Consider the following 8935-nt stretch of genomic DNA (forward strand, 5'->3'; position numbering starts at 1 on the left):
GAAGCTGAAGTTCGCAGAAGATGTGTCTCTCTACACTCGTATTGCAAAAAAAAATAAACGTAACAAAGTTGGGAGTTTTAGGAGGGGTAATAGGCTTCACCTTCATCACATCAAAGCATTGTGGGTGCAAGTGGTATGAGCTACAAATGCTATTTCACTTTCATCAAAGGCTAGTAATGAAGGATAACTCCAATACAGTAATAGCAATCCTAGCAAACGCCATTAATTTTTCATCAGGTGCAAGAACTCAGTTCTGTTGATATTGCTCATCACTTTATAGATTTTTACACTTTAACACTAAAATTTAATACCGCACAGCATCTCTTCTTATTCATAATTCAAGACTTTAATGATTCCTTCAGTCAAGAAACTGTCATTGGGCAATAAGATATAAAGATTTAAACAGCTTAAACATAAAACTATAAAACTACACAGCCAATGCTGGGTTGCTTAAACCAGTGGTTGGGAAAAATATGGACAAACCCAACCGCTGAGTAAAATTAACCTAGTAAATGATCATATTTGACCCAACCATGGGTTGAAACAATCCAGTATAACCCAACATTTGCCTGTATTTTACCCAGCAAAACAACCTGTAGTCAAAATTAGCAAGGTCGTGTGGGTGGAGGTTGTATTGACAAAGACCCACCACATTGTGATCCGACGGCACGCTAATAGCCCACTAATTAAACATCATTTCCATTCAGCAGCTCTAAAGTCATCTGCCAGTCATCCTGCAGTAAAGTAACAATCCATCAATCACTCGCTTTTGTTCCTGACAGGTGCCTGCTGGAGCGCACTACCTAAAATATGGACCCACTATGCTCTGAACTCACAGCTGGAGAAGAAATAGAGAGAGCAGGCGTAAAAGTCCTGGTGGAGTTCTGTGCCGTTTATGTAGATTAAGTGCATAATAAATAACTAAAATTGATAGCTACTTTCAGACATTAGCCTGAGGGGATAAACATCTATTAGCAGATTAAACAAAAATAATAACCACAAGTCACTCATCTTAAAAAGCGAAAAGTTAAAAGACGCCAAGCTGAGGAGGGAGAAGTCAAGTCATTTCAGACATTTTACAGAATTTTTTATGAAAGAGAGAAAAATAGTTTTCATTATTTAGCGACCGCAAATAAAGTGACACTGAAGAGAGATGCTCACCACCCCTGAGTGCATTTAATCAACAGTAATTAATGGAAATAAACAAAGACAAGAGCTTTTAAGAAGTCCACAGTATAGCAGATTCCTCAAATAGGAAGCAGGTAGAAACTCAAAGTGACAGGTGATCCTTTGAGAGCCATAATAACTCTGGATATCGAGGGCCATGGAGAATGCAGGTGTGCACACGAGCACACCGGGCTGAAACATAAAGCGGAAGCAAAGAGGTGAGGAGCGGATAACGGATTCAGTGTGAGAAGACACAGCATTCGCTTCTGCCTTTGAAATCCAGACCAGTTGCTATCAAAGCACTGCTTCACACGGCACGAACGAAACGGGAAAGGAGCTGAAGATTTTTTTACTGCGCATTCATGAGTAATGTAGGTACAGGAAGAACTCGAGGCGCCCTGCAGTGGTCCGATCTGTTTCCGTCAGCGCTGTCTTACCCGTTCAAGCACGTGCCCTCCTTGTATTTTTGGGCCATGTGGATATGGAAAAAAGGAAAATTAAAACAAAATGTTTGTCTAAGTAGCAGAAATAAATGTATTCATGTCAATTCTTTTTTCAAATTTGGTCAGTCCAGTTGAATCGCACCATCGAGACGTAAAACATTTTTTAACATATGTAAAAAACATAATTAATAATAATCAATAATGATTTTATTAAATAATACTATGTAGGTCAGGTCTTGAAATGAAAAACTTTTCTACTAGCCATAATTGTCTTTTAATTCATAATTCTTAGTTTGATATTAAATTTAATTTTATAATCTAGACACAGACATTCATATGTTATAAAACATCCTACTTCGGAGGTCTTCAACCTTTTTTTAAGCCAAGCACCCCTAAATGGACAGAGAGGAGAAGCATGGACCTCCCAGTACATGTTGTATCAAGTTAAGCATTTTGAGCCAGGTCTATGAAGACATGTAGAGTGCTATATGACTCGATTTACATGTTTTGTTATAGTGGTTATGTTAAAAAAAAGAAATTAAAATAAAACTTTTTGTACATACGTAATATTTTTTTCATTTCATTTCAATCAAGTTCTAATGATTATTATTGACCTATTAATGCTATTTAGGGTTGCATAACGATTAATTGCGATTAATCTATAGCAGAATAAAAGTTTTTGTTTACATAATATAAGTATGTAAACTGTGTATAATAACACACTTTCTTTAGATAAATGCACACACATGCATGTATATATTTAAGAAATGTTTACATGTGTATAAACATTTCTATATTTATGTATAATTTATATTATATATAAATACTTAATATAGGCTATATAAAAAAATCTTAAAATTATACATGCATGCATATTTATATATACATAATTATTATGCACAGTTCACACAAATATATGATGCAAACAAAAACTTTTATTCTACTACAGATTAATCGCGATTAATCGTTATGCATCCCTAATGCTATTTGTTTTATGCCAAATGTCCTAATTAAAAAACTTCACATTTCAGATGATTCAGCATCGTTCTGATGAAAATAAAAATAAAAACTTCATAAATATAGGTTATAAAATGTTGCTCAAAGTCTGATACGCTTTATTCAGCAACACTGTAAATAAAACTATATGAAACCAGCCAAAACAACCAACAGTGGACAAACAGTGAAACTCATCTACCTCAGTCAAACTTTGCTTTCCTGATGCAGCTGTACAGTATGCATTTAAAGGCCAGCTCCCTCTGCACCATACATCTAGCCAAACCCCAAACATGGTGTATTGATTTTTATAATCTGTTTACTCGTCTCCTGCACTCCTGAGTATGCTGCTGGAGAGCATGATTTGCCCTGGGGCGTTCAGTGAAGCCCGGCATGTTTCAGCTTTGATCATCGTTCAGCCACCGGATTAACATATGCAGACTCTCTTCTTCCCTTTGTCGTCAAGACTGCTAATAAATCTATAGCTTCCCTCTGATCAACCGAAGGCCATGAATCAATCAGCTCACCTCACATCCCCACAGTCTCCATAAGGGACGGGAGCTCTTTGTCTGCAGTGCAAGAATATACTGAAGCGTGCTAATGATCTAATCATGCAAAAATGAAAAGTATAAACTAGTAAGTGTGTTACTAGTAGTTCAATTGCTAAAGCATTGCGTTAGCAATGCAAAGCTTATGGTTTCGAGCCCAGGGAACTGTGTACACATACTTATATAAAATGTATTTAAAAAAAAGTATGCACTTTGGATAAAATTGTCTGCCATACACTCTAAAAACAAGCGGTGCTAAATAGCACAAAAAGTGGTTAATTGGCTCGTAATCATAGGGGAACCATTTTAAGTGCCATATAGCACCTATGTAGTACCTATGTAGCACCTGTGTTGAACCATATTGTGCTATATAGATATCTGGTACTATAGCGGTGCTATATCACCCCCGGACGGTGCTTTATAGGTGCTATATAGCACTAAAAATGATTCCCTATGATTACGAGCTTTTAGTGCTATTTAGCACACCATTTTTTGAGTGTATGCATAAATATAAATATAATGCCTATGCATAAATATAAATATAATGCCTATGCATAAATATAAATATAATGCATATGCATAAATATAAATATAATGCATATGCATAAATATAAATGAAAAAAAGTATTATAGGCAAAAGTGTAACCTAATGTTGCATCCAGGATGTAACAAAGCTTGTCCTAAAAAAACTGCCTAACTAAAAAAGTTGCCCTGAACTAAAAGCCTCATTTGTCTTGAGGAAAAAATAGAGCACCATTTTCTCTTTTTACCAATGCTTGCTGTGCACTGCACCCCTTAATTACAGACAGGTGGGTCTGTGACCTCCTATGCTAGTCTTCAATGGCACACATTGGCATTCAGTTTAGGCAAAAGCTCATCAGGGACAAGAAACCGGCCCCATTGGCAGCTAATGGAAGTAGGGCAATAATGTTTCCCCTGTGAATTAGCTTTGCTAGATTTCTTTTGGCTTGAAGGATCGACTAGGACATCTGCAACAAAACAAGCTGGTTTCTGTATGTTATTAATACGTTTTGGCTATAAATTCTGATTGGATAAGAAAAATTTAAAGTCATTTTACTATAAAGACCACACCTATGTTGGCAATCGCAAAGAGCCTACAAAGATAAAATGGTCAAAAAATGGTCCCTAGCTGTCACTGGGGTGGTACCATTTCCAAAACTACACATTTGCACCTAAAAAAACCCAACATATTAGTACGTCAAAGGTACATATTGGTACCAAATGTATACATATTTGTACCTGTCTCTATTAGGACCTTTTTAAAGGGTTCTGCAACAGTGACCGCTTGGACCCATTTTTTCTGACAGTGTACAATTAATCTAATAAATTGTATTACTTTGTATTGCTTGGTGGAAGGATTGTTTATTTTGATTAATATTGTTTATAAATGTAACACAGTGAAACTCTGCTGTGAGAATAAATTAGGTGCTTTTTTACACTGGTAATAGGCAGAAAACTGTAGTAAACCAACACGATAAACAAGCTTGTGTTAGCAGCAAGTAGTACAGCGACCTTTGTGTCTGGTGTTGAGGCCCTATTAAAACAGAGCCCGGCTTACCGCTAGGATACACAAACCCTAACCGCGGAAAACCAATCTCGCAGCAACTGCTAGGCAATCAGCGGTGTGCCGTGCGGGGTTGAAACAGCGATGACCCGCTGATTCCACAACAGCAGAGGTGAACAAGCCTCAACACACTGATGAGCGCTGCACAAACATCAAACAGGTAGAGAGGACCTCCTCACGACCTGCCTTACCAGCCCTGTCTGACGCCCATGCCTTTTATTTGGGCTGATAGCGGATGACGGATTGGCAAATATCGATCATGGCGGTGTTCGTAAAACTCTCCCTTCAGATTTAAGGGGTGATTAGGGTTGGACCCAGCTGATGCTGTCTGACTGTCTGGAGTTGTGTGTGTGGTATTTTGTGATCAAACTTGAAATCCAAATATAGCACACTCTCCTCATTTGTGAACTCCTCTTACCCTTTAGATCAATATTTCCCAACCTTTCTCATCTTGAGTACCCCCACTGCCCTGCTGCATCATAAGGATATCCTGTAAAAACACAGAAAAACTGTATTAAAAACCACAAATGCAATATATCCATCCACCATACAGCATTGCCACCATGTCTTTTAACGTGTGTGTATTGTTTGTCCGTACGGAGGCCGCAGTAACAAGCAATGCCGATGGACTCCAGACGGGCGCTCTCTCCCCCTCGTATTTGCAATAAGAAAGGAGTGTTATTAATTAAGGATACGAAGCAGATTTTGACAAGGGTTCCCGAGTGGCAAGCGGTGTGGATTCTTTCCGTTGACCTGGCCCACTGGGGGTAGCAGGCGCCTGTTTGAGAGTGCGGGCAGAGGAGGGTTGGGCTGGCTCCATGCTGGCAAGCAGGCCTTCTACGTCTGCGTTGGTGCTTTGAAGTGTCACCTTGAGAGAAGAGCCAGTGGCCGGGTAGTGGAGGGAGCGGGAGCCATGAAAGGAGTGGCACCGCTTGCGTTGCCAGACACGGCTCTTTTAATATTACATGGGCTTCCGTCCATCTCTCTACACATGCAGGATATTGCTCCTGCTTGATTTATTCAGAAAGTGGATCTTTCTCTCCTTCTTTTCATGCTGTGGTTCAACACCTGCGCATGCAGGTTTTAGCCGGTCTTCTGCATTTGAGCGCGAGGCATCTGTAAGTTTCCGTGAAAAGATGTCAGGGGTCCGTTATGGGGTAGTTAAGTTAGTTGAAGTGAGAGTAATGTTTAGATCCACAGCTGCTGTTTCAACAAAATATGCTTTAAAAGCCCAGTAACATGAAATTATGTACCTATAGTCACGTAATTTTTTATTCTTTTTCAGGATACTATCACGAATTTCCGTGTTTTTTTGTGATCGTATCACACACTGCTTTTTCCTATTTTCAAACCATTGTCGCTTTGGTTTAGGGTTATAATTTTGTGAGACTGGGTAGGCTCTAAAGGTGCAGTGTGTAAATTTTAGCGGCATCTAGTGGTGAGGTTGTGAATTGCAATCAACGGCTCAGTCCACTGCTCACCCCTCGCTTTTGAAACACATAGAGAAGCTACAGTAGCCACCACCGGACAAACATGTCATCGTCTGAGACAACTTAGTAACATGTTTGTCTGTTAAGGGCTTCTGTAGAAACGTGGCGGCCCAAAATGGCGACTTCCATGTAAGGGGACCTTCAGTGTATGTAGATGAAAACGTCTCATTCTAAGGTAATAAACACATAACGGTTCATTATGAAAGATCTTTATACACCCCTGATAATATAGTTTTGTATTAATTTGCATTTCTGTTAAAAGATCTTTCTAAAAATTACACACTGCACCTTTAACGGTAAATCAAATAGTTAGATTATTATATACATATATAAACTATTTATTTACTATGCAATGTATTAGATTCTGACTGTATTTGACATAAGACACTGTGCTGGTGGACGTTGACAGACCAAAGTCTTTGTTAAATTGCTGGGGTGTGAAAGAGAGAAGCTGTTTTGAAAAAGAGCAGATGTGAAAAGGCACACTCTGCCCATTTTTACACCCGTCCCAGATCACAAATAGCAGCTTTAACTCCCCTGATTAGTTGTGACATGCGCAGTCTTTCATCTCTCCTCTATCTTGCCGTTTTTAATCAGATTAACCCAAATGGGCAGCCTTTAATGGGCCCTTTTTTTAGAAATGCTGAAAGAGGATGATAATTAAAATAATTAAACCACTGGGATTGGTGCTTACATCTCTTGTTCTCTTTCTCTCCCCTTTTGCTCTCTTTTCCTTTCTTCTCTCCTTTTTAAGTTTTGCATCTACTTTAACACATTCATAAAGGGGAAAGCACCAACCACCTTCAGCTAATTGAATTTACTCTCATCTCCAAGCTTTTTTCCCCTCTGGTGAAAAGCAGAGAATGTACAGTCAGGTGCGGAGGTGTGCGTGTGTATGTGTCAGCTGTCTAAATCCGATAGCATGGGTGGGCTCGGGGATAAACGCTTATATTTATTCTATTTCCGTGCACTTACTTTGCATCATGCTAAACATAAAGCAGAGACTTTCCTCAAAAAGTGTGATTATTTATTCATAGACTTTTAAGCTATTAATGAGGACAAATGAAGTGGGTTTCAGGAGTGTCAGTATGAAATATGCTTACCAAAAATGATCTTGTTTTGCATTTTTTGTAAACATGTGTCTATTTGGAATAAGTAAAAATATATCCAGGCTTTTGGGATAACAAAAACTTAAAAAATAATAATCATAGCATATTACAGAATTGAAAATGATTCATTAAAAACATGATAAACATTCAGGTTTTTCCAAGTATTTCATTTTATGGATATGTTTTTTGCAGTTGTCATGGCTTGGTTACAAAAAACCCAAATAAAAATAATTTTAATTGCAACTGGTATTGCTTGAGCTGGGCCCAAGTCTGAACTGGTAAAACCGCTAGCCTATTTTCACACTTGGATACAATTATTCTTTAATTATAACTTTTAAATGAATGAAAAATAAAGATGGGCCCTTGATACCAGAAATCTACAACATTTTCAAGAGAAAACGAAAAAATAATGAAATAAAAATAAGACTCTTTATAGCCCAATCATGAGTGCATTGCACTGCTTTAACTTCACGTCTCGCCTCCTCGTGCGTCCTGACAATTTCACTGAGTTGCATTTCAAGTTGGCAAAGGAGAGAAGGCAGAAATCCCTTTGCTGTGAATACTTAAGATTTATATTTAAAATTTCATACAATCTTTGAAAACATTGAGGAGCAATTTCATATTTGCACTGACATCTAATTTCTCAAGTAGATTCTGAAATCACAAATTGGTGCGGATTCCCTCTGCGTCCAATTATTCTGCATCAGTTTTCCTGACCCCTTAGAGTACTGCTAAATTAAACATAAGATTTTTTTTACTCCGTCGTGAAATAGTCCTACATATGCACGCGTTTGATAAACTAATCTTACTTTCTCAGCCGCGTCGTGTTTCACCCCGCCGCTGAATTTAAACGAGGCGCGCGGTGAATCATTGCGCTGTATGTTTATCTCTCTAAATAAAATATAAAGTATTTGGTCGGTTTATCAACTTAAGCAATATAGCAGTTGGACCACGGTCTTTAGAGACCAAAATTATGCGAAAGTAATATAATATCTTAGGTAAATAACTGTAGTAATCTGTAAAAATAAATACAACGTCAAATAGTACATAGGCTGAATGCTACAGCAATGTACGTTTTAATGTATTTTTCATTTTTGTAATTTTCTGTTTTAAAGTGTCGTTTGACCCGTACAAAGATACGTACTAACCTTTAGATTTGAGCTGTGATAAACAGGAGAGACTTTTTTAGGTAGGCACTGCGTAAACCGATTGGCGTATGATTATTAGGTATCGCGAGAGCGATTTGAAATCTGTTCTTTAGAATGGCTCTCGCGATACCTGACGCCATACGTTGATCCGACTGCGCAGCGTCGCGTGAATTCGAACAAATCAAATTGAGATTCGCTGCGCTTGGTGATTGATACGCAATGATTCGGTGCAACATTGCCCTCTAGTGTCCGCTGATAGGATCGACATTAGAAAACTAGCAAGATGTGATGCCAAAATATGCTTCATCAGTGCTTTTTGGAAAAATAAACAATTTGGGATAAATGTCCACCACCAGGTGACAATGTGAAATGTTAAAATACAGTGCCGTCTTAAAACTTTCACATGAAACAAGCATTTCACAAACCTGAAGCAAAGAAAATGAGAAGTTTGC

General features: G+C 38.2%; 1 long non-coding RNA gene across 1 annotated transcript in view; it reads right to left on the bottom strand.

The window, feature by feature from the left end:
* LOC141366232 (uncharacterized) overlaps window positions 1-8785 on the bottom strand; it is a 59885-nt gene extending 51100 nt beyond the window's left edge. The window contains exons 1-2 of the long non-coding RNA XR_012371334.1: window positions 8484-8785; window positions 5155-5226 (exon numbers count right to left, since the gene is read on the bottom strand). This is a non-coding gene — a long non-coding RNA (uncharacterized lncRNA). The remainder of the gene's footprint in view (window positions 1-5154; window positions 5227-8483) is intronic.
* Between the last annotated feature and the right edge of the window lie 150 nt (window positions 8786-8935).

The sequence above is a fragment of the Misgurnus anguillicaudatus genome, chromosome 9, assembly GCF_027580225.2.
Source record: "Misgurnus anguillicaudatus chromosome 9, ASM2758022v2, whole genome shotgun sequence".
Classification (NCBI taxonomy): Eukaryota; Metazoa; Chordata; class Actinopteri; order Cypriniformes; family Cobitidae; genus Misgurnus; species Misgurnus anguillicaudatus.